We start from the raw sequence: 27,265 nt of genomic DNA on the forward strand, positions 1-27,265 counted from the left end.
GTTACAGAGACAAAGTTCGTAGCTGTGATGAAAGAATGGACCACTTAGAGACTGTCGTATCCAGGGATCCATCCCATAATCAGCTTCTAAATGCTGACACCATTGCATACACTAGCAAGATTTTGCTGAAAGGACCCAAATATAGCTGTCTCTTGTGAGACGATGCCGGGGCCTAGCAAACACAGGAGTGGATGTTCACAGTCAGCTATTGGATGTATCACAGGGCTCCCAATGGAGAAGCTAGAGAAAGTACCCAAGGAGCTAAAGGGATCTGCAACCCTATTGTTGGAACAACATGACGTACTAACCAGAACCCCGGAGCTCTTGTCTCTAGCTGCATATGTATCGAAAGATGGCCTAGTCGGCCATCAATGGAAAGAGAGGCCCATTGGACTTGCAAACTTTATATGCCCCAATATAGGGGAATGCCAGGGCCAAAAGAATGGGAATGGGTGGGTAGGGAAGTGGGGGGCGCTATGGGGGACTTTTGGGATAGCATTGGAAATGTAATTGAGGAAAATATGTAATAAAAATATTAAAAATAAAAAATAAATAAATAAATAAATAAAAATAAAAATAGAGTTTGGACAGGAAGCAAGGTTGTCTTAGTTAATGCAGTGAATGTGTCTGCAGCTTTGTATCCCCTGGTTTGTGTCTAGTAAGGGAGTGAAAGGTCTCTCTCTCTCTCTCCCTCCTTCCTTCCCTCCCTCCCTCCCTTCCTTTTTTTTTTTTTTTTTTTTTTTTTTTTTTTTTGCATGTGAGGGTTGACAGACTGTGACTTTTAATTCCTTTCATGAAAAGGAAAGCAAAACCTAAACATACTTTAAGGGTCCTCTCTGGGACAGGAACCGGTGTAGACATGCTTGGGTTTGGCCTGGGTTGTTTGACTTCTCCAGGGGAGACATGAAGATATATGTATCTATTCATCCCAGATACAGAACTATACACGTTCTACTTGGTGCACTATTGACTTTGGGGGATAAGTTACAAAAGTAGGGGTGACTCAAAGGCAGATATATCACCAGAACATGGCCAAGCAATCCAACCCCAGTCAACTTAATTAAATCTGCTGGGAATCCAGGGATGAGAAATCCTGGTTGCCCTGTCTCTACTTCCCAAGTGCTAGGATTCCAGGCAGACACCACCATACCTGGTTTATTCAGTGCTAGAGAGCAATCTTAGGGCTCCATACATGCGAAATTCTCTCACCGCTTAGCTATATGCCCAGCCACTGTTTAAACTCTTCTAGAATGCTGACTGAATTGAAGTCTTTTTTTTTGGGGGGGGGGGTTCCTCTGTGTCCACCTGGCTAAATTCGTTGTTGTTATTATTAATTATTTGGACTGATATTTTCCCTGCATGTTTGTCAGTGTGAGGGATGCCGATCCCCTGGAGCTATAGTTACAGACAGTTATGAACTGCCATGTGGGTGCTGGGAATTAAACCTGAATCCTCTGGAAGAGCAGCTAGTGCTCTTAACCACTAGGCTATCTTTCCATCTTTGGAGTCTTTGGGATAGCGGAGCCTGTGAGGATTTCCCTAAGGCTTTATGAGTCTCATTATCCCCCACAAAGGACTCCCATGACATTTTTTGGGAAGGCCATTACAATTACTCTACTTAAAGCTCGAGCTGCACTGTAGTCCCAGACATTAACAAGAGCCTGTGTCTTTCTGTGCAATGGTAGCTGATGATAGTCAGGCTGCATCTGGACACTGCTCTGTTGAGTAGGCACGTTGGCCTTCTCGTAGGGGTGTCTTAAGTCGCCCTCCTCCACAGAGCAACACAGGGCTTAATCAACTAATGCTGTTAAAAACTTGGATGAGGAGACAAGGTACTGTGATTGAAGTTTCTGCAATCCCAGGGAGAGAAAGAAACAGATATGTGTGGCCTCAGCTTTGGTCTAAAGATCAATGCGGAATTAATGTGCACAGCCTTGCCAAGAACACAGCAGCATGCAGGGCTGTGCTTGCAAATCGCCTTCCATTTACATCCAAAGATCAGAGCAGCTAAGAAACTCTTGGTCTGTGTTTCTGCTCACACAGTCCTTAGGGACCACAGCTGACTGTTTCAAAGGAATTGAAAACAACCATCTATTCTTTTGCTCCTCCAGCTTGTGATCCGTTCCTCCAAGGCATCGCTCCAAACCACTTCTATTAAGATTGCCAGGGTCACAGCAGGGCATTTGAAAGCAGCGTTCCTTCGGTCTCCAAGAACATTTACAAACTGGTTGCAAAGGCACACTGATTACTTCCAGTTGCTTTCAAAAAAAATGGCAGTGAATTTTAATTTCTTCTCTTTATTTTCCTTTTCATAAAATGACTGACACTTGAAAACCATCCCTTAATAAATTAAAGATAAAAGGTGCACATTCTTTTTCTTTAAAGATATGGAAATATTTAGGAAGCACATGGAGGTAATGGGCAGTGCTCGAGAGCTTGGTGCTCCGTTAAGATACATATAGTGGATGTATAAGGGATGAAGGCCATATAATGAGCTATAGGGTCCTGCCCTGAGACTTTCACATAGTCAAATATGTAGAATCTTTCATATGTCCTCTGATCTGAACTATCATGGGACTGACATAATGTGTCCATTAGGTAAGTCCCTGCGATGAGTTTGTGGTGTCTGTGGTCCAATTCAGTGTTCCTTGTTCCCTATCTTTTCTGTTTAAAAATTACCATTTTAAACCATCCACTTTTGTTTTTTCGTTACCACAGATGGGTTCTCATTTCTCATTTGGAGTGGAGCCATGACCTTATGATTTCTTTGTTTTAGCTTGCCTTAAACCACACAATGCTCACCAAACTACTTACCTGAGCTGTAACTCTGGGTTTCCCCTCTTCTACTCATGTGACCACTTTGTCTCTGCTTTACATGCCAAGTGTGTGTAGACTGCTCTGTGCATCTGGAGATTTCCCTGACTCTATCTGTTTGTGATGTGCCTTCTTGCTTAGCTGGGGGCAGTGGATGTTGGGGGCTTTTATTCCTCTCTCATGGCTGAAGTATGTGTATCCTCCTAGTTTAGAGGAGTGCTGCTCTTGGAAGAAAGTAGGTGAGCCCCACTTTCAGTGATTTCTACAGGCTAAAGAGAGCTATGAGCTTAAGACTTCCTTCTTCCTGGGTGTCACCCACACCCCATGTCTGGTTCTCCTTCACTCAATTAAGTATAGCTAGGGTGAGTTGAGACCTTCATCATGGCCATATAATAGCCCAAATTTTCCTTCTGTTAAATCTGGTCTCCCCGAGTTAGACACTGATCTTGGGATTACTCTCTGGAAAGTTCCTATATTCTATCCAGTGTCTGTCTATTCAAATCCAGTTCCTAGCAGTAGCCATTCTTGGATTTTCTATGAACTATTGAGGTCTACTCTAAATTGCTATAGCATTTTGTTTATATGATAGACTAGGATGCATACCATTTAAATGTCTTAACACAGCCTTCAAGAAGGCAAACTCTTCCAACAACCTCCCCAGAGTTGGCCTCTTGGCATCAGCTCATCAATGGACACATGGCCCTTGCTGGCTGAAGAGACCACACATTACATCTCTCCTTTTGCCTATTCCCACTCATCCCTCAACCACTTGTCTCATGTACAAGCCAGGTTAGAAAACAACTCAGAGATGCTGTGTTTTAAAAAGCTAAGACATGCTTCTGACTCCCATCATGAGCCTAATGCAATTAACTCTGGATTTTGTTCTATTTTATGTTCCTTGAAGACTCTAGGTGACTGAAGAGACACTACCTAAAGCCTTCCTAGACTTTGTGGCCAGGATAAAAAAAGATCTCTTAAGGGTCTGATTACATCCATGAATGGTCTGGCTTAGTATGATCACATGACTCTTCCATATACATTCCATTGGTTGGAAGTGGCCACATCGTTCCATCAAAATCCTAAGAAGGTTGAACTCCATATACCTGGAAGTCAGAAATCTGAGGTCATTCCGTGAATGTTCCAAGACTACCATGACTGGGTATAAAACTGCCCTTGCTCTGAGTATGAGCCTACCTATCACCTTCTTGTCTCTGAGGGTCCATTCCCCATGGTGATAGTCTGTAACTCCAGACCCAGTTCCTGACTGTACCCACTACAGGTTCATGAAAAGCTTAGAGCAGAAGTAGCAGAAGAAAATCCCTGAAGAAGGAACTGTGCCTTCTTCTCAATACCCTAGAGGCAAGGGAGAATCTCCCTGTATTTAGGCAGGCCTGTGCTGAAGGATAAAACATTTGTTGAAAATCTGACTTGGATAAGGAAAATACCCATTTACATTTGAGGAGTTCATAATTTTGTTGTACACATATGCACAAAAATACACACACATATGTATACACACATGCACATATGTGCATACATATGCAAACATATGCACACACATGCTCACATGTGCATATATATGCATACACATGCACACACATGCACATGCGCACACAAAACAGTTCTACATGGCATTTTTCAATACATTATGAACTTATAGTAGTCTAAGTAGTAAAGTAAGGCCCTTTAGGGACCTGTGTCAGTGACAAACTATTGACACAGCCATTGTGGTTTCTCATTGTCATTGTCAACCACAGCACCAGATGCCTGTGGTGCACACCTGCAGCCCCTGTCTATCGGAAGTGGAGGCAAGAGATCAGGAACTCAGGGCTGTTCTTGGCTATGCAGTATGCCTGAGACCAGACAGAGGATACCTGGGACCTATCTCAAAGCCAAACAAGCCAACAGACTGCTAAAATGAAGGCTGAGGCAAGGAACGAGGCTTTGCAAATGTCATTTTCATGAGGTAATTTCACGAAGTTCATTAGAGCTCCTTGAATCCCTAAATTAGATGGACTCTTAGAACACCGTACCACAGTGAAGAACAGAATGGTTCTGACAAGATCTCACAGCCTTGGGAGTCTGAAGACCACCTTCTTGTATTCTCAGCTCTCCTCACATTCCTGGTCAGAACCCTTTTGCTTTTGTCTGAGACATTGGCTCCACATACAAAAAGAAATCTCTACTTAATGTTTTGTAGCTGGACATCTTGGGTATATGTTAGGCAGACATATTTCCTTTTCTCACTTTTCATACTTGGCGAGGAGCTGAAAGGACAGAAAAACAAGACCCTTAGGAAACATGTGAAGAGGTGGCACTTCCTAAGGGGAAATTTAACTGAGGACACTCTTGGTCCTCAATTCTTACTAACCCAAATCCATTTAACAAAACTGAGGCTTGGAGTGTTCTAGTTCACAGCAAATTTGAGCTCAACTTCTGCAAATCTGAAAATATCCTTCTTATCTAATGAATCTCAGGATGTATTTGTGGCCAAGTTACCACACACAGAAACCAAAGGCTCAAATAATTCTGGGTGCTGAGCCAAAAGCCCGCTACCCGGTGGCTCCTCAACACAGAAAATTGTGATTTAATGTTGGGATTAATTTAACATGGTCCATGATGTTGGGATATTGAGTCTTGCATTGAACAGTGAAACTCACTAGTACAAGCAATGGGACTCAGTTCTGTACAGCCACCGACATGCTTTGTCTTCCTCAAAACCTACTGCTTGGGAGGGAGTTGCTTGCTTCACTAATGTTATTCTTACTGAACACATTTTTGAACTGTTCTACTGGGCATAGAGTAAACACAATCTTTTGAGTATTCTCCACAATATTAACTCAATTTCACTGCTTGATGGAGGATTTGATTTGGAGGAGTAGCAGGTGATTGTAAGGGCTATATGAGATCGCAGCTAGATGTCATTTCTTTTTCTTTTGGAATAGCTAGGATCAATTTAGATTCACTCAAATGAAGGAAAGCTAAGGGGAAAACTGAGCAGCACAACACTGCTTACAAGTCTGGGCTCTACTTCATGGGGTTGAATCGTCCCAGCAATTGTGCACTAGTGGAAATGTGGAGTGGCAGAGCACCCTCTTCCCAGATACTTCTCTAAAGGGGTGGGCATGCTGATGGGCCATGTCCCTGGTGCAAGAGTCAGTGCATGCTAAGATAGTTAACAAGTAGTGGTTAACAAGTAGTGGCACTCCCTTAATTTCCCTTGGAGCAAGCAGAAAGGTCAAGGATCAAGGTGAGAAACCCTAGTAATCTCATTTGTTTGTTTGCTTGTTTGTTTCTCTGTTTGTCTCTCTTGCTATTCCTACCATTGGACCAGCCTTGCTTTGTCCTTGATCCATGACTGTTCTTGAGGAAGTTACTTTGAATTACATCCAGATCTAGCAACAGCAGACCAAAGAAACCTTGTTTCATCCAGGTACATATTAGTGAACAATGAGTTTATTAGAATTACCTACCAGGGTGACTCTGATCTCAGTACCGGTGATGACTCATGGAAGCTGTACCACTGGTATCTTCCATGCAACTTACAGGCAGGGCTACCCCCAAAGCTTCTGATTGTCTTAGCAATTATTTACTGATTTTTGGAAAAGGGATTTAAGGGTCTTGTGAATTTTGAATTTCCCAGATCTTGTAAACTTGTGAGTTCCCAGATCCTCTGACCCTTTTCCTCTCTCTAGGAGGGGATGTTTCAACCTATAGGAAATAGGTACATGATATTACTACATGGCATTGACAGAGTCAGCACATCTGGGCTAAAGCTTTCATCTTAAAACAGGAAAGAAGGATGGTGGGGGGTCTGTTCTCATTAGGACTTCTGCCTTGACACATGGCCAAGCCACCTTACCAGAGTGCTCCTGAATGACTCCAAGGCATAGGCTATGTTACAGAGTGTTTCTTTGTCAGAAGGCATAGCTTCCTCAGGAAGGCTAAAAAGCTGATATTTATTCTCCTCCTTAAAGCCTCTGGTCACAGCCTTCTTGCTGGTAGTGATATGTCCTCTACTTAACAGAAGTGGAGATCAGCACTTAGAAAGGTAAAGTATCTCACCCCAAATTTTGCTCTGAGGATTTTTAAGCCAGGGTTAGATTAGGGTCTGCCAACAGTTGTGTACTGAAAATGGCTTGCAATTGGGAGTCAACAAATGTCATTGTCTCTTTCCAACCCAGTGCAGAGTGTTGAAATTGTGAAATGAGTCATGATGGGAGTATTCACACCATGGTAATGAACATGAGTCACAAACCAGAGCTTCTGTACCCACACTGGAGAATTAAACATTAACATAATAACAAAACAGACAAAAACCCAGTTATGTGACTTTAATGTCCACATTCTTTTCATTGTCCCATGTTTCTCTGAAAGGGCTTGAAAGAGTTTGGTTTATACAAATTGGATCATTTGGATTGCATGTATTATTTATAAGACTAGACACTTGTCTTACTGTGGGCTGCATTCTAACACTAACCAGTCAAAAGAGGAAACGCATAGTACAGAACACTCTTTTGTAACCAGGCTCTACTTGACTTTCTCTCTCTCTCTCTCTCTCTCTCTCTCTCTCTATATATATATATATATATATATATATATATATATATATATATCCTAAAGAAATAAAGAGGGGAGCATGGCTGTATGAATGTTCCCAATTCACACTGCATTAATGTAGGGCTTTGGGCATCAGTTTTACATGCATAGAGCAAAAGAACCCATCCATGCACAGTCATGGAGTCTAGAGAGATACCATGAGGTCAATTTTTGAATCAAGTCACTATGTCAAGTCTCAGTGCAAGTTCTTTCACTTTTCTATGCTTCAGTTTCTACATCTGTCATACAATTGTATTATTCTTGAAGTAAAGAATAGGAAGAGATGGTAAATGTATTAAAGACATGTAACTTTGTGGTTTTATTAACAGCACAGTAAATACTCAGTGCACAGTAGCTTTTAAATATGGATTTGTAACTAAATCCACCTGTGCCTGAAAACTACATGCTAATATATCCTAGTATTTAATAACATATTTATTTATATCACTGGACCATATCTGAATTCCAGGACAATGTGACATTTGTGCTGGGTATAGTAAGAAGGGAAAAGAAGGAAATTCTGAAGCTCAGTTCAAATTGCAATAGTCGGCCAGGTTTATGCATAGTCCTTGAGTTTTCACCTTCATTTCTCCCCTCTGTAAAGTAGAACTAAGTTATATCATTTAGCTTATATATTGCCAGACTTAACTGCGACCTCTAGGGACATGCTTGAAATGTATCTTTATAGATAACTCAGTTTTTATCATGGCTAAAAAACATCAGCAGATATTTTATTACTGCTGGGATGGAATTTTAGAAGTCTGAAGTTTTGATCTACACACTCTAGAAATAAACATATTTTTTAAGTCAACTGGGCTGGGAGGAGAGTGTTAAATATTGAAGCTGGGTAGGGAAGTAGGGGTGAAGGTATGGGGGACTTTTGGGATAGCATTGGAAATGTAATTGAGGAAAAGATGTAATAAAAAAAAGTATACTTCAAAAAAAAAAAAAAACCAAGATAACTGAAAGCAAAGTTTGCACAGAGAGCCAAACAGTGTAACAAAGCTTCCCTCTGTGCTGATTTTCACGTGGAAAAAATGCATCTATTTATAATTTAATAAAGATGCCTCCAAGGGCAAACAATGTACAGCCAATTTTTCTGCTTCTTTGAAGAATTTCCCATATGCTGAGAGTCTTTGAAATTAGACAGAGAAGCTTGCATGATGACTAATTTGGTTGCAAGTTTCCGCCTATTCCTGTTAAGCAAGCTACTCTTTTCTGTGACCTCTCTGTGACCCGAGCCAATGGCAGACTTATCTGGATTTTTACTGGATGCTGTCAATTAGAGAGATGTGACTGACCTTTGCCCTTTCTCTTAGTGTCATTGAACCCCCCTTTTTGAAATCAGTGATATCACTGAAAGGTTGAATTGGAGGGTAGGAGGCCAGAGTTTGGTAACATCTAAAACTGTCTTCTGGGCAGTTCTCCTTTCCAGTGATATGTATCTTACCATGGTCAAGATGCTGTTGATTAGCTCAGTGGTTGACTCCCCTCAGGTTTGGATGAGATACTGAGATATATGACTTTTCTCCCCATGACAAGACCATAAGCAGAGACATTTCATTTCATGGCTCCCCAATTCTAGGCTCAGAGAAGAACCTTACGTGGTTCTTTCTAGTTCCTCTTCCTCTTCCTCCTCCTCCTCCTCCTCCTCCTTCTCTTCTTCTTTTTAAATCTTGAGATCAAGTACTAACTTATTTTGAGGAAAAATGTAGTCCTTATCTTCATTTCTCTGAGTTAGACCAGGGCATTTTAGACCTTTTGTATGTATAACACTTTTTTTGTGCCTGAGAAATTTTTGTGTGACCTTGGGTAGCAAAATATTAAGTCTTTGCTTTCCACAATTAAATAATTATTTTTTTATAATAGCAGAAATTTTCATAGTTAAAGTAAAACCACTGCAATTCATAACAAGTGATAGCCTAGAATTTGGAGCCAGTGTGTTTTGGGGAGCATTTGTTGGCATCTTGTGGTTTGATGGCCATTCTATGTGAAGGCATGTGATGCTCTCAAGCAAGGCTACAGGGAAACCGCATAGCAAGAGAGTGAGCCCATTAGAAACAACTCAGGCTTATTGATTTTGAATTAAGTTTTGTTTTTTATTCTTTCAGGAGTAACTGTTGTCTTTTTCTCAATCTGCACATTCATTTAAGCAACCAAGTACAGAGTTGCAATGCTGCAAGGAGGTTTTCAGTACTCAGCCATAGATGGGACATCTGTGTCACCCTCACTCTCAACCCCTGCAAGGCTCAGGAACATTGCGGAAGACAGGGTGGAAAGAATATAAGATCCAACTAGGGAAGAGAGGCATAAAGTTCTATCTTCTAGATATGACACAGCTATTGTTCATATGAATTCACCACCTATGTGTTTACCTGCACAATGTCTACATGAGACCAAGCCTATCGAGATTCTAGTGTGAGTGGGGGAGGGGCTTATGAGACCCTACCCTCAGCTGAAGAGCTAGTTGCACTTGGTGGCTACTTGTGGGAGCGGGAGTCACGTTCCTATGGGAGTGTGGCCACTGGTAGGTGGTTCATGCCTCTCGTCTGTGACATATAGATACTACTAACCAGACTCAGTGGGTCATAAAAACACAAAGCCAAACCAGCATATGAACTTGGGACAGAGGTGTGTTGGAGGGATGTGGGAGAGAAGTTGGCAGGGGGAGGGTGTATGAAATCTTCAAAGAATAAATTAAAACTTGATTAAATATATTCTGGGGGAATTCGATGAATTATATTTTCTTATTCCCCCAATTGAAACTATTCAACTTGCTTCCTATCCCTAATATTTTTGCTCAAATTCTGTTTCTGAACAATGAAGTATTGTACGTTCTAAGACCTCTGTATCTTGCATTGTAAACAGGGCATCTTGTGCCAAGGGACATGTTGCATAGTTTTGCTGTTTCCATGCAAACCAATGGTAAGACTTTTGGCTTGAGTGAAAGAGCTTATTGTCCAGTGCTCTGATGGAGGCCGTGTGACTCTTAATTTTCAGTGCTTGGTGTCTTCCTCGTGTTTCCTTACAGGGGAACAAGCAGCATCTTCCGTTTATGGGAAGGAGTCACTGATGGGAACGTGTGCCCACACTGATCACAGCTCTGGATTCAGGCTCCCTTTGGAGCCAATAAGATCCTGGGCAGAGTGGCATTGACTAAGCCCTTTCCTAATTCATGTGTCACAGAGCCCTTGTGCTTGTGACGCTGGGTGATGCTACTCCTCTGCACTTCGATGCAGTGAGAAAGCCAGCTGTCCAGAGATGTTTCCTGGGGCATGTCACTCTCCTTGGCCATAGGACATGGTAGGATGCATGCACCTCTGAGACCCTCTGCCAATGTGGAGAGGCAGTGCTGCTGTTCAGGTCCAGTGCTGACATGTGAAAAGGGGCAGGCTACCAAGAGGCTTTGTGTTCCAGTCCACCAGAAATGCATAGTATCAAACTTTGTAGCCTTCAGAACTGAGAAAAGAGCCTGGTGCTGGTACAAGCCACTCGTGGTACTTTGTTGCAGTCTCTCTGTAAGCTCAGGAAGGCTTCTTTTTTGCCACATTTTTCTATTTATTGATATTTTTTTCATATGAAGAAAATAATAGTCATCTTAGGCTAATATGTAATTATCTACATTTAGGCTATCATACATATCATACATATCATACAGTTAGGCTAATATGTAATTATCTACATTTACTACTCTTCTTTTATTGCTTGTGTGTGTGCTCATGTGTGTGCACATATGTGTGCACGGGTGTGTATGCATGTGTGCATGTGTGTTCATGTGTGTGCACATGTGTGTGTGCATGAGTATGTATGCATGCATGTGTGTGCTTGTGTGTGTACATTTGTATGCACAGATATGTATGCATATATGTATGTATGTTTGTGTGTGCGCGCATGGGTATATATGTGCACATGCATGCATGTGCTCACATGTTTGTTTATGTGCTTGTATGTGCATGTGGAGACTAGAGGGCAGCCTTGGCTGTCATTCCTCAGGTTATATCCATCTAGTTCTTTGAGACCAGGTCTCTCACTGGTCTATAACTTGCTAGGCTGGTGGCCAGCAAGTCCTAGGGATGTGTTTGCCTCGGCCTTCCCAGTGTTGAGCTTATAAACACTCTGCTTGCTTTTATTAGCATTAATTTTTAAATGTAGGTTCTGGGGCTTGAATGGTGGTGCTTGTGCTTGTAGGCAGACACTTTACTGACTGAGCCAACTCCCATCCTTATCATATTACTTAAAGATAATGTCACGCTCATTTTAATCTTTATTTACCCAGTCTTCTTTTTTATTTACAAATGTACAGGGGATTTATTTTTTCTTTAAATCTGAGAGGCCACACTTCTGAGCAGGTGGAAGGTTAGAAAAGCAAAGCACATGGACCCAGTCCTTTTACATTCTCTCAGATGGAAATCATGACACTTTGAAGCCTTTGCTTAAACCAGGCACGGCCATCCAGCAGAGAGGCCCTCCTGTTTGCAAGGAGCAGATGCTGGCAGATGTCTAGTGAGCTCAGCACTCGGCTGCAGCTTCTGTTCCACCCCCACGGTGCCCAGGAGATAAGATAAAATTGTTAGTACGTGAGATTTGTGACAGCCTCTGGGCTCCAGGACGTCCCATGTCTTTATCATCAGGTCTGTTTAGAAAGAAAAACATTTTGAGGTGTCCCCGCGGAACAGGGTTGTTTCAAAAGTGGCATATGGTGAAATGTTTCATGAGCTTCAAGCAGCCTTGTCTGCATCTGACACTTTATAGGGAAAATGCTCTTGGCAGATGTAGTCCTTGAACTTCGCCTGCTGTCTGTCTGGCTGTGGTGTTAACTGTCTGCAGCTGAAGGCAGAGAGAACAGAAGTGACATAGGAAGGCAGAGCCTGGTCCTGGAATGCTGCTGCCTGCCAGGATGCTCAGCTTAGGTTCTCCCCCAAGGGGAACTGGGTTTGTCTCATTCTGCCAGGCTGGAGCCAGATCACACACATCCATAGTGTGTCTCCAGACACCCAGAATACTGCAGTGCAGTACTTGCTCTGGCAGGACTAGGAAATGTTGGAGGAAAACAGTATCGCTGCCACTTAAACCTTTCAGATGGGCGTTCATCCGTTTTGGAGGCAGTGGAACTTCCAAGAGTTGAGGCTGAGTGAGAGTAAGCTAGGCCACTGGAGGCATGGCATGAAGAGGATTGTGGGAGCACAGTTTCCAGGTATTCCTCTTCTCCCCAGCACACTAAGGAGTAGATTGTTTCGGTGCACACTCTTGACGATACTATCTGGTACCCTCAACACAGGCTCAAGGCAACTGGGCCACCTAGAATTATACTGGAGCTGTAAAAACATGAGCCCACAAACCCTTTTCTCTTTACAAAGTAAAGGGGGCCTTATCAACTTCCTTGTATTCACTAACACAAATGATGTGCACATTGTTTTTTACCCTAGGTGTTGACTGATGGTTAGATGGATAAATAATGTGGTTTTTACAATCAGTATACTGTCATTTGGTGATAGAAGAATGAAATTTCATCACCTTAAATACCATGGATGGATATTGGAGGATACTGTATCAAGTGAAATATGTTAGACACAGAAAAATGAAGCCAATCCTGAAGTAGAGAGTAGGATTTGGGGGTGAGGGCTCTCACAAGTACCATGGCTGGCAGAGAAATGAACCACACAAGACAAGAAGGAGACTTGGCTCATCACAACTTATTTATTTGGTGTTGGTTCAAACTTCTAGAGTCTGACCCTAAGTGGGCATTTAGATTAGTACAACTTTGGGCAAAACGCTTCCTTGTAACAATTATCACCACAAGGCATAGCTATGCCCAGACTCCTTTGCAAAGCACATGGGCATGAGAAGGGACTCTGTTGACTGAGAAGCAATGCTCAGTAGTCCAGGAAGAGGCTAGGGTAAGTGTAATTGTCGGGGGGATTCATGAGGCCAGGCCCTACAGATAGTGAAGATCACCATTCCCAGTTTTCCTGGTGGAAACAGGTATAAATCCTTCTGTGTTACATGTTAGCACAAAGTCCTCATGCCCTCTAGATAGAACATTGGTCAGCAGAGTTTGCTAAGTAGAGGAGGAGTTGAGAGGACACCAAAGGTGTTCAATGTACATAAAGATGAGGTTGGATAGGAACAATGGCTTCTAACGCTCTACAGCACAGTAAAATTAATTGCATTTTTCAAAATACTCAGCAGAGAGGATTTTAAATGTTTCCACATACAACAAATAAAAGCTACTTGATGTGATAAATGAACTAATTTCTCTCATGTGGCCATTATATGTTGCATATATGTATTGAAATGTAACACTAGGGCCCCCCAGAGATTATTAAGCAATTTAACCAGAAAACCAGAGAAGTTGGGAATAAGGGTGAGGGAGGGCAAGACAACGTGGCCACAGAGCTGGTCCCATCCAAGCTTTGTGCCAATTGTCACCAAAGTTCTGCTCTTGAACTGTAGCTGGGGGCAGTGGACACTTTATGGACTTTTAGTCAGTGATGATGGCTGTAATGATAATTATTTTTTTTAAAAAAAATCTCTTTTTTGCCCTGCATTCTTATTTGGCAAACCCTTCTGTTACTCAACTGCTTATGCTTTCTGAAACATTGGCTTTTTCATTTTGCAAATCTTTGTTTGTAGTTGATGTTATTCTTTCTTTGTTGATGGGGCAATATATTCAAAGAAGTTAAACAGAATTGACAGCCTTTGGAAGCTGGTGTGAGGTGAGTATGTGATGTCAACCACAGGCTCATGACTGGAATGCTTCTTGAATTCTAGATGAAGGTTCTCTTTGTGGAGGCTAAGAGAACATAAGATGAGGGGCAGAGCTGGCAGAAGTAACCCGGAGTGATTATTTCTGGACACTTCTTGTTTTGCTGTTTCCTGTCTGACTTGTAGTATGGGGTTCTCTCCTTTTATGTGATCCAAACACCACAAGGTCCTCCTGCATGCGGAGTCAGGCAACTATGGAAGGAGCCTTTGAAATTGTAGGCCAAGTTAACCTTTCCCCCAGTTATTTCTGTCAGATAGTTGGTGGCAACAATGAGACAAGTAGCAAATAGCACTTCTCACAGGTGTAATGTGAGAAAGATACAGTAAGACAGTCAGGGTCCATGGTTGGGGTGTTGAGCATTCTGTCCATGCACCTTTGACTGATGGTTGCTTGCTATCTTGTGGGAACACACTTTCCTGAATTCCACTCTCCTAACCCCTGAAATGATGGACTTTAAATGGAACCACTGCTTCTCAGAAGTGGGGACCAGCCTTGCTCTAGCCTGCAGCTACTGTTACCACAGCCCTGCAGCAGAACCACTAGCTACCTGAGGATAGCTATCCTCAGGGCAGCTGGGTGATTTGCTTGGCCAAGTTTCTACTTGTTACCTGGAGGCTGTTTCTGAAGAGACCTCTCTTCCCTATGAAATGCATCTAGGTTTGTTCTACCCAACCCCAAAGCCCCACCTGTTCTTCTTCTCTTAGGAGAACAGAATGAACCTATAGTGTTACTGGAAGGAGGGGGGATTTTGCTCCCCACATGTGAAGTAAGTTCTTCAATGAATGGAAGGCAACAAAGGGGTCTAATAAGAAGATCTCTTAACAGGTCAGCCTTCTAAGGATGATTGACACCAGACAGAGCCATCCAAGTTAATATATACTTATGGAACTTCTTCCTTTTCCTGGATCCAGATAGACCAGTACCCCCAGGTCCTAACTCAGCCACTTGTCTAAAAATTTGCCAAGTATCTTAGTTACTTTCTATTTTCTGTGAGGAGAACACCAAAGCAAGTTATAAAAGAAGGCATTTAATTGAGGGCTTGCTTATAGTGTCAGAGTGTTTCAAGTCTATGACCATTAGTCATGGTGCAGAGCCTAGCCACAAGGAGGCAGGCATGCTACTGGAGCAGTAGTTGAGAGTGCACATCTGGGTCAAAAGTTGCAGGCAGAGATTCATCCTGGTGTGGACTTTTGAAATCTCATAGCCAACTCCTAGTGGCACACTCTCACAAATAAGGCCACACCTCCTCCAACAAGGCCATGCATCCTTATCCTTCCCAAAGAATTCCACCAAGTGGGAACCAAGCATTTAAATACATGAGCCTATGGGGGCCATTCTCACTCAAGCCACCACATCAAATATTCTCTAGTTACTTCATTTTTCTTTGCTAGATTGTCTGATACTCACCATTAGTCTCCCAGGAGAAAACATTCAGCAATTTTGTTAGGAGCTATGTGGCTATCTAATATTGATGTATTATAAAAACGGTTTTCTATTATTATATGTTAATTATACATAGTAATAAGTTTCATTATGACATGTTCATACATGTATGTAGTATATTTTTATCATATTCACCCCATTACTCTCTCTTGTCCATCTCCTATTCTTGACCCTCTTCTTTTTCCAGTCATAGGAAGGCTTGTTAACTAGTCCCTCTTCTATTCTCATGCCTCTTATTTTGTGTGTGTGACCAATGGGTTTTATTCCAGGAGTATGGGTGATGGACATTTATAGTAACAGTGGAATAAAATGTCTATTACTCTTTCAGAAACTATTAACTGCCCATAGATGCTCAGGTGCAGGGGGTCTTGTAAGCCCTGTCTACCTCCATGATGTGTCGATGGGACCAATTTTTTACAAGTCTTGTGCAGCTAATTACAGGTGCTGTGAATTCAAGAGACTAATGGTCATGTCATGTGCAGAAGACAAAGTTCCCAAAGTTCCCCAACACAGCGCCCCTGCTTCTGGCTCTCACATTCTTCCAGGACCATCTTCCACAGTAACTTCTAGAACCTTGGAGGAGATGGCATTAGGCTTTCAGTTGTGACTGCGCATTTGATAGCAATGTTGATTACTTAACTTTTTATGTGTGTGTGTGTGTGTGTGTGTGTGTGTGTGCGCACACACGCATGTTAGTTTGTGTGTGAGCATGCTACAACACATGTGTGGAAGTCAGAGGACAATTTCATTATAACATGTTCATACATGCATGCAATCATATTCACCTCCATTACTCACAATGAAGGCAGTTCTTTTCTTCTGTAATATTGATTATGGGTATCATACTCAGGATATAAGGCTTGTCAGCAAGAGCTCTAATCCATTGAGCCTACTTGGCAGCCCAATACTGACATACTTTTCAAAGTAGTGATTTTAAGCCATATGTGGCTAGATGTGCACTAGACAGACAGATGGAGCTTGGCTCCTAGGTCCTTGTCCTGCCTTTTAATATAAAATCAGAATAAAACTGAACAGCAAATTACATCGCACCAGTCATGAGTCTTTACTAAGGCCATTGCTACAGTTCATTTTTTTTTCAGTGAAAGGCTCCCTCAAACCTCCACTTTGAGGGGGTCTGTCGTTCATTTGCATGAGTCAGGGAAGCCACTGAGGAGTCTGCAGTGGAAACGCTGCTGTTCTGCTTATAATTATAACCTTCACTCTTGGGGACAGCCAGGCAGAAGGACCGCAGCAAATAGCCCCAATTAGAAAATGACATGTTTGCTGAAAAATTCCCCAAAGGCTTTTGCAGAGACCTGGCTTCCTAGCACTCCCTACATTCTCAGGCAAACAACTGGCTAGACACTAAAAAGAGGGCTAGGCTGGCCTTCTAAGTCCCATGCAGGACCTGTATCATCCAGAAATTACAGACAGACCCCACTTATAAATGGAGACATGGGGAGGCTAGAATGGAGCTCCTCAGCCAGCAACTGGGATCTTTTTGAAATGGGAAATTTGGAGACAAGGCCTTGCTTTGCAGCCTTCCCCCTCCCCCCAGCCTTAAGCTTCAGATATTCCTGCTTTAGCCAGCCTTCTTGAGTGCTGGTATTATAGGTGTGTGCTAACTCTTCGTTGGACTAGGCCCTGGAGGAGCACTTCAGGTCTAAGTAGTGCTGTGTGTGTGTGTGTGTGTGTGTGTGTGGTGTATGGTTTGTATATATCATGTGTATTGTGTATAGTGTATGGTTTGTGTGTGCATGGTGTATGTGTGTATGGTTTGTGTGTGTGTTGTGTATGTTTTGTGTGTGTATGTGTATATAGTATATGGTTTGTGTGTGAGGTATATGTATATTGTGTGTGTTGTGTGTGTATGTTGTATGTATACATGTGTGTAGTATATGATTTGTGTGTATTGTGTATGTTGTATGTGTGTGTATTGGTATATTGTGTATGTTGTATGTGTGTGTGGTGTATGTGTACATGTGCTCCTTTGGAGAGTGTCTTAGTTAGGATTTTACTGCTGTGAACAGACACCATGACCAAGGCAAATTTTATAAAGGACAACATTTAAGTGGGCTGGCTTATAGGTTCAGAGGTTCAGTCCATTATCATCAAGGTGAGAGCAGGGCAGCATCTAGGAGGCATGGTACAGGCAGAGATGAGAGTTCTACATCTTCATCTGAAGGCTGCTAGTAGAAGACTGGCTTCTAGGTAGCTAGGACGAGGGTCTTAAAGCCCATGCCACAGTGACACACCTATTCCAACAAGACCACACCTCCTAATAGTGCCACTCCCTGGGCCAAGCATATACAAACCATGACAGACAGTAAGGTGGTAAGGATGAACTAGGGTGCAAAGAAGCATAAAAATATAGACCCTCCTTCTTTTCTTTGACTTCTTTGCCACTACAAGTAATGACCTAGCACTCTTACCTGCTTTTCTTATGCAGTCTACCCTCCTTAGTCCCTTATGCAATAGGATCTGAAGTAGGACTTCTGAGATCACTCAAACAGTGTCAAGATAATCGGGACTCCAGGCAGTCTGAAATCCTACATTTACTAAGATAAGGAGGTTTAGAATTCAATTTTTAAAAAATCATCTTTCATAAGGCACTCTCCCCTGTGTTCCTGTAATAGTGCTGAAGATGTGGTTTAGTGGTTAAGAGAAAACATTGTTCTTATAGAGGTACTGAGTTTCGTTTCTAGCACCCATGTTGGGTGGCTCTCAACTCCCTGTAACTGAAACTCTATGGGATGCAACACCATTTTCTGATCCCTGTGGGTACCACACATGTGCATACCCTCCCCATGTCTATGCCTATGCATATTCATATGCACATATGCATATATATGCACATGTATGTGCATATGTACATATTTGTGTATAATATACATATTAATATATACATAGTATATACATATATGTATATTATAATATTCATGTGTATATTATAGGTATATTATAAATAATACATATATTATATGTATATTAAGTGTATATGTATGTTTTATGTATATTATATGCATATGTGTATTATATGTATTGTATGTATATTGTATGTATAATATGTACATGCACATATATGCATATTATATACACACATGTTATCAGATGGATGAAATTGAAAGATTCAAGCACATATCATGAAACTGGAAGAACCAAGTTTACACATACTTGGCTGTAGAGAATTTCATCCTATATGAACACCCAGAAAAGCTTCCAGGTTGTACGTCTACATTCTTGAGGCGTTGAAAGCCCTAAAGGTTCTGTGAACCATAAAATCTCAATTCAGCGACTAACTAATCCAGCTCCAAATGACTGCTGCTGCTGCTACTACTACTACTACTACTAATAATAATAATAATAATAGCAAAAGGAAATACCAAAAGAGAACAAATGAGAACAAAAAGTCTGGACCTACTAACCGGCTTCATTGCTAGTGGCATTGTGAATGTTACACAGATTTTAAGAACTTTTAGGGAGTGTTTAACACATGCATACATGCACACGCTTAATAATCCCAACAGCTCCACTTCATGGTGCACAGTACTTAGAAGACAGACATGAGCATAGTGATTCTGCACATGCCATGTACTGACATGTTTAAAGCCCACTGTGTGTGATGAACTTAGAAAACCACATTCCTCTCAATAGTGGACTGGCAAAGTAAATTGATATAAGGCCACCCAAAGAATCCTACAAACAAAAATGTAGTCTACATGGATGGCAGATGCATGAATGACTCATTTAATATCACCTTGAAAGAAAGAAGTTGGACACAGAGGTATGCAAAAGGTCCATTTATATACAAAATGGAAACAGGCATAATGCACTATGCTATTGTTTGTGGTACAGCTGGGATGGAAGAGTCTGGAAATGGGTATGAGGAGAACTCTGGGTTGCTGGGGACTTTCTGTTTCTTAACCATGGGCATCATTTTACAGATGGCAGTTTGCAACAAGTTACTGAGTACTATGAAGTGTCTTATTCCATATTAGCATAGTATTACAATCAAACATTTAAAAAAATGGTACCAGTTAACTAAGCTTTGCATTTCAACCAAAGCTAAGACTCTTCCCATCCCTAGCTGTGTCTATTGTAGGTTATATTGGCTAATTTTATGTCAACTTGACAAATGCTACATTTATCTGAGAGGAGGACACTGCAATTGAGAAAATGCCTCCATGAAATTCTTAGGGCATTTTCTTAGTTAGTAGTTGACTGGATAGGGTCCAACCCATGGTAGGTGGTGGCATTATTGGGATGGTGGCTCTGGGTGGAATAAAAAAGTGGGCTGAGTAGGCCATGCTGAACAAGCCAGTAAGCAGCACTCTTCTAAGGCCTCTACATCAGCTCCTGCCTCCAGGCTCTGCCTTGTTTGAGCTCCTGCTCTGGCTCCCTTCAGTGATAAACTGTTATATATAAGCCAAATAAACCCTTTCCTCTATAACTGTGTTTTCATTATGGCAATAGTAACTCCAACTAAGACAAGTTGGTACCAAGATAATGGGATATTGCTGTCACAGATCTAACCATGTGTTTTGGAGGATGGTGGAAGGACTTTGGAACTTTGGACTAGAAAAGCCACTGGGTATAGAGTTCAGTGAATTGTTCTGTAGGAGTTTAGAAGACAAGAATATTGAGAGCAGTTTAGATGATGGACACCTGGCTTGTGAAGTTTCAGAGGGAGGCAAAGGCTCTACTGGGACTTTTATGTGAAGAATCTTGGTGTCCCGTAAGCAGTAGCTGAAGCATAAGTGGTAACTAACAACAGGCCAGCATCATTGAAGTGAAAAGTTTGAGTTCCTGGGGCAATCAGTGCTAGTCATTTGGGGCTGAGAAATTAGCAGTGATTAAGAAGAGTTTAGCATCACTGAGGTGAAATCTTCTAAGACATGTTTCATGATAGTCATCACATAGAAACTGTTCCAGAAATGGCCAAGGTTGTACCTCACACTGGCAGCCAAATTTGGTAATGTGTCACCCAGGTAGTACTGGTTTTGAAGACATTAAAGGGTCATGGAGAGCAGCTGAGGCTGGGCACTGTGAGAGACCAGAGAGGCCATTGAAGGTACAGCAGGGGTAGCAATGGAAGCCCCAGGATTGAAGGAGTCATGGAGAAAAGGTGAGATTTTGCACTATGGAGAGAGTCCAAGAGAGGCTGTTGGTGAGAGTGCAACCCAGTTGCAGCAGAAGAGCCCAGCATTTTGGAGATGCCAGTACCATGGGATGATCACCAAGAACAGCAGCAGCTGTGGAGTGGAGCCAGCTGGAGGCTAGAAGACAAACTGTGTGCTGCAGAGGGCAGAGCCTGAAGAGCGACCCAAGCCCCTTGAAGGAGCCCAGAAGATGGTGAGTGAATCCCAGATCATTGAAGATTGTGTTATTTACACTTTTTGTAGTTTAGTTTTGCTTTGATTTAATTGCGACTGCACCTGGCTTTTCCCTCTCGAAGAAAGAAAGCATATACTCTCTTTTTGATTTTACAGGAGCCCAAGGTTGAGAAATGAAAGATTTAAAGAGATTTTAGGTTTTAAAAGAGACTTGGGATTTTTTTTTAAAGAGACTACATTTTGTTAAAGTATTTGGATTGGTAAAGACTATGAGACTTTATAACGTTTGTATTTTTAAAAACTATTTTAATGTTTTATATTGTGATATTGGTGTTAATGTGTAATTGGGAAGAACATGAAAGAAAAAGTTATGGCTTAACAGTGATGTGATTGTATATCGAGTTGACAAGGGGTCAGTGGTTATGGATGATTTTATGTCAACTTGACAAAAGCTAGAGTTATCTGTGAGAAGGGAACCTCAAGTGAGAAAATGCCTCTGTGAGATCCAGCTGTGGGGCATTTTCTTAATGATTGATGGGGGAGGACCCAGCCCAACATAGGTGATGCCACCCCTGAGCTGAGCTGGTAGTCCTAGGTTCTGTAAGAAGGCAGCCTGACTAGGCTATGATGAGGAAGCCAGCAAGTAGCACCCCTCCATGAGCTATGCATCATCTGATGCCTCAAAGACTCTTGCCCTGCTTGAGTTTCTGTCTTTGCTTCCTTCAGTGGTGAGCTACAATGTGGAAGTGTAAGCCAGATAAAGCCTTTCTTCCCCAAATTGCTTTCAATCATGTGTCACCATAGCTATAGGTGAGTTGATTTCCCTTCATAAAGGAAGTGTGAGTTCCTCCCTCACTAGTGGAGAGGAATAGAACAGGAGAATTACAAAGCTCTTTGTTGTCAGAGTGGACCTGGTAGATCTCATGCCAATATAGCCTTTAGATCTCTGGTCGTACATGCTGTATAGGATGTTAGCACCTTAAAGCTGCCCCCTGCCTTGGGGAGAACAGAAATATCCTTTTCTGCATGACAACCCTACTTCTCCCTTAGGTCCCTCTATTACTGCTTCCATTTCTTGAACCACTACACATCCCAACCAATGACCCACTGGCAAGAAATAAAAAGCCCTGTTCCCTCTTATGTATCAGAGCTTGCAGCAGAACCAGGGAGGAGCCAGAGTCTATCAGAGTTCAAAGCCTTGGTTTGCATCCTCTGACCCCATCATCCTGGTTGCTGGTCTCCCCGTCTCATCTTTTCCTGGAAGCACTCCTTCAGTCAGCCACTTTGCAAGAAGCCCCATTTAAGCCTTTGGTCCAAGGAAGCTTAATCTTTCAGACTTACAACCTTTAGAAAGGTTGAAGTGCCTTGTGGTTCTACTGCAGGGTCTCTGCTTACTGATGGGACTGTCCCTGCCAACAGTGTGATTTGAGAGGCTCTCTAGGCTAGTGCTAATGGTGACATGACCTCCTTGGTGCTTGTAAGGCTCTGCTAACAAACGACCACATCTGGCCTTTAGAGATACTATGAGAGGGAAACCACCTAGTGCTGTTACTGCTCCCGTATTTGGCCATTTCTCATAGTGTAGGATGGCTGGTTTCGAGAACAACACTTATTCTCATCAGTCCATTGAGTATGAAGGATACTGTGATGTTTAGTGTTGACAGTCAATCTGATAGGATCTATGATCACCTAGGCGACAAGCCTCTAGGGAGGGATAGTTTAAATTAATTTAGCCCTAGGCATACCTGTGGGGGATGATTTTGATTAGGGTTTTTTTTTTTAACTTTTTTTTTTTAAAAGTTTTATTTCTTATTATATGTAAGTACACTGTAGCTGTCTTTAGACACACCAGAAGAGGGCATCAGATCTCATTACAGATGGTTGTGAGCCACCATGTGGTTGCTAGGATTTGAACTCAAGACCTTTGGAAGAGCAATCAGCGCTCTTAACCACTGAGCCATCTCACCAGCCCCTTGATTAAGTTTGTTGAGATAGGAAAAGCCAGCCTACAGAGGGTGGCATTATTTCCAGGGCTCTGGTCCTGGCTGGGTCAGAAGGAGAAAGCTATCTATACACAAGCATTCACTGTTCCCTTCCTCCTGACTGCAGATGCAATGTGACCACTTAAAGCTTTGGATGCCCCGCCTTCCCCTACTGTGATGGATGGAACACACCTCAGACTGTGAGTGAAAACACTCCTTCCTTATGTTGGTCTCCTTAGGGTGTTTTATCCTACCATAGAAAAATAGGTAAGACAGAAACTGTGGCTGTCACAATTTTGAGACTTCTTTTAAGACAGCATTTCTCAACCTGTGGGACATGACCCCTTTTGGGGGTGGGGGTGGGGCAGGGTGCATTAAACAACCCTTTCATAGAGGTTGCCCAAGACCATGGAAAAACACAGATATTTACATTACAGTTCATAACATTTGCAAATTTACAGTTATGAAGTAGCAACAAAAATAATTTTATGGCTGGGGTTGGGTTGTTCCTTTACCACAACATAAAGAATATTAAAGGGTTTTAGAATTAAAGGTTGAGAACCACTGTCTTAAAAAAAAAAATGAAGAGAGGTTCAGCTATCCAGCTCACCCTCTTTGAGAATTGTGTATTCTTAGTATAGTCTCCTTCAGGCAGAGGCCACAGGAAGTTGAGGTGATTATGAGATGGCTTTTTCTATATATTTATATCTGATGATTATTAAATTCTGGTACCACAGTGAAAATGTCCTATTAATATCCTGTTACCTGGAAATATTCACGGTGCTTCAGAAAGTTCCAGAATGAGCATTTCTTCCCTCGCTTTTTGCATTATTCATCAGTCCCTGCATTGTTTTGGTGTTTTCTCTCTCTCATTTTCTTATGTGGCTCATCAGGGCCTTTGAATTCCTTATACTCTGGGAGAATGGCTGGGTTCTGCTTCTCAGCTTTGAGAGGATGCTGCCAACAGTGGGACCCAGAATGCTGCCTTAGAACCAATGGCAGCCTGTTGTTCTCTTCTACATTGTCTTGAAACTGCTTTTCTGGTCATATATAAAATTCTCAAACCAAGTTCTATCTTGAGGAACCAGGTAGTTCGTTGGCAAGCATGGGAAACCAGTGGGAGACCTGATCACTCTACCTCCTCAGCCTCAAATGAATGAGTTGCGGACATGTGATCCTGAGATCACATCATCTGTTATTGTGGTTTTCAGTTCCTTGAACTTGATGGCTAGGCAGAATCATCTGGTCTGGCCACTAGTTCTCAACCTGACGCCTTTGGCAAACCTTTATCTCCAGAAATATTTACATCATGATTCATAACAGTAGCAAAATTACAGTTATAAAGACGCAATGAAAATAATTCTCTCGTTGGGAATCACCACAGCATCAGGGACTGCACTAATGGGTGGCAGTGTTAGGGAGGTTGAGAATCCCTGGGTTAGAAAAAAAAAACAGTTGGTGGATCATGCATGTCTAGAGAAAGGCTTGGGCTGTCTATCAGGACAGGGTGATGATTTGGAGGAAGGCCAGACCATCAGAGCAGATGTCTCTTCAGTGATGTTCCTGCCCATCTTCTTTTAGATATTTTGATTCAGTGTTGGTAAGAAGTTTAGGGGCACAGGACTTCTGCAAACAGCAACCTTGTGTGTTCCTCCAAACAGAGCTGATGTGGTTCCTATTTTAACTGAGTCACCCACTTGGCAACTGAGAAAAAACAGTAAACAGCTTGTTGCTAGCTTCTGTCACTGTGAGAAAAAAAGTTTTTTTCTCAAAGGCCTTTGAGCCCCTTCTATTAAGAAAGTTGATAAATATAGTTCAACAAATGTGTAGCCCATCTTGGATTTATAACCAGCCTTCTATTTTTAACAGATAGGGGCACAGTGACTTAAAACCTGTCTCATTTTGGCTGTGATTAAAGACAATGGCAAGCTCACAGTTTCTTGCCCCCTGTTTCCCAGGTCCTTCTGAAGCCACATTGTGGTTCCACATGTTCTTCCTCATAGCCCATTCCTGGTGCTGCCCACAGCTTTGCTCATGTGTATAACCTTTTCACAAGCCACTGACAGGCTTGAAAATAGAGCCAGCAATGTAAAGAACAACATGTGGGTCATAGGGAGGTGAAAAGTGACCAGTTTGGCTCACCCATGGGAAGTTTAGTAAGGATCAGCTGCCCGGCCAGGCTGCTTCTAGTTGGCCACTCTTTTCTAGGCTGGGCAATTGGACATGGCTGGCTTCAGATATCTGCCTTCTCCCCCTGGTCTGTTTGTATTCCTTTTTACACACCCAGAGCTGTGTTTGAACACTGTAAGTCATGAGTTGCCACATATCTCCAGATGAGGCTGAAAGTAGGAAATGTGGTCTAGTGAAGGACAGAGTGGGCTCTGGGGATGGAAGTCCAAGTGGAAAAAGCAGAGAGAAGATTCCAGCAGGGCCAGACAACTCCAGAGGCAGTGCCGGCTTTTCCTGGGCTCAGGCTGTGTATGCCCAGAGTTGAAGTGGAAAGGCCGGTCTGTGATCTCAGAGCCATATCTATGTGGGGGAATTTGGGGTCAACACAGGCTGATGGTATCCAAGCCTGGGAGAGGTTTGTTGGCATGGTACCTTCCCTTTCTCCTCATTTTCCATTTCTCCACTCTTTATTCACAGTGGTGGGTGAAGTGATCATACCTGCTTTGAAAGAAAAAGAGTTTTAGTTCTGTGTATGCTAAAGTAGAGTGGAAGTTTCCTGGTGTTGAAGGAGACCTGGATGCCTGGAAACAGAGCAAGCACACTGCAGCGTCCCAGTGCCTGAAGAAAACACTTGCAGGAGTCTGTCTTTGACAATGTGTTGGTCCTTTTATTAACGTCTGTCCTCTTACACCTCTCAAACTCAATATTCTGCATCCTCCGCCATTCCACATTTACTCACATTCAGCATGGCTGTCTGGACTGACCAAGCTCTTTTCTAGGTTAGTGGTATTTGAGAGATGATTTTAAAAAGTGAGCTCAAGACCTCCTTCTTCAGATAGAACTCTCTCAAATGTGTTTTTTTCATCTGAGAAGGGACTCTCATTGCATTGTGAAGTTAACTGTCTATCAAAATAGCTTCACTTATCTAAAAAACTGGGGTAGGAAATGACTACCATAGAGAAGATAAGGCTGACGAGATCGATGGGTGGCTTCCAGTGGAAGTTCCTGTCCTCAGAGAACTCATGAACCAGGTGGAGATGTTGGACACTGCAGCTACACTGATGAAAAGCAGGTCGCAACTTCAAAGATTACTTCGAGAGGATATCTGAAACTATGCTCCTTCTCCCAAAATAAGCCCTATGACTCCAGTCAAGACCATGCATGGTGCCAGTCAAGGCCACAAGTATCACTTAATTGTCCTATATGTTCCTCTCGCTGCTCAAGCAGTTGTCTCTACCAAGAATGCATTTCCTACAATCCTATTAACAGTACAGAGTCTTTCTTGAGCAGTTGGCTATAGAATAGTGCTGAAGGCATGCATACATTACCCTTTCTCATTTAATTATCATGACCACATATGGAGACAAAGATAACATACACATTTTTCTTCCATTAATTAATTCATTCATCCATTCACTTTACATCCCAGTCAGAGCCCCCATTCTTTTCCCAGTCCTCACTCACACAGCATCTTCCCCTCTCTCCTCTCTCCTTCTTCTCTGAGAAAGGGAGCTCCCCAACACTGTGTACCAACCCACCGTGGCACATCAAGTCACTGCAGGACTAGGCCCATCCTCTCCCACTGAGACCAGAAAAGGCAGGCCAGTTAGGGAAACAGGATCTATAGGTAGGCAACAGAGTCAGGGACAGCCCCGCTCCAGTTGTTGGAGAACCTGCATGAAGACCAAGCTGCACATCTGGTACATGTGTTTGGGGGACCTAGGTCCAGCTCATGTACAACATAGGCATTTCTAAGCTGCAGAAGGAGAGGTATAAAATCTTAAGTGAGAAGCCCAAGATGACTTTGGAAATGAGAGGCAAAGCTAGGTGCTCTGGCTTAGATAGCTTCTTTCTAGACACTGTGTCTTTAGCCCCCAACTACACTGAACAGAGAGTATGACTGCCCTCAGCTCTTTCTAGGACCAGCCTGAGTTCATGAGAAAGCACATCCTTGAAAGTGATCTAAGTCTAGGCTGGGCTTCAGCTTCATAGTGTGGCACTTCGTGCTGGCTTGCGACACTGCCATAAATGTTCCCATGTGTGCTTTATTAGGACCCGATACACGCATACATAAGCCTCTTATGCCACCTTATTGTTTTGGGGATTTTGACTAGTATAAATATTAGTCAAGTAAAAACATGATACTTTTTTTTTTTAGG

This window comes from Mus caroli, unplaced genomic scaffold (assembly GCF_978045245.1).
Source record: "Mus caroli unplaced genomic scaffold, Mus_caroli_1 scaffold_1, whole genome shotgun sequence".
In the NCBI taxonomy this organism is placed as follows: domain Eukaryota; kingdom Metazoa; phylum Chordata; class Mammalia; order Rodentia; family Muridae; genus Mus; species Mus caroli.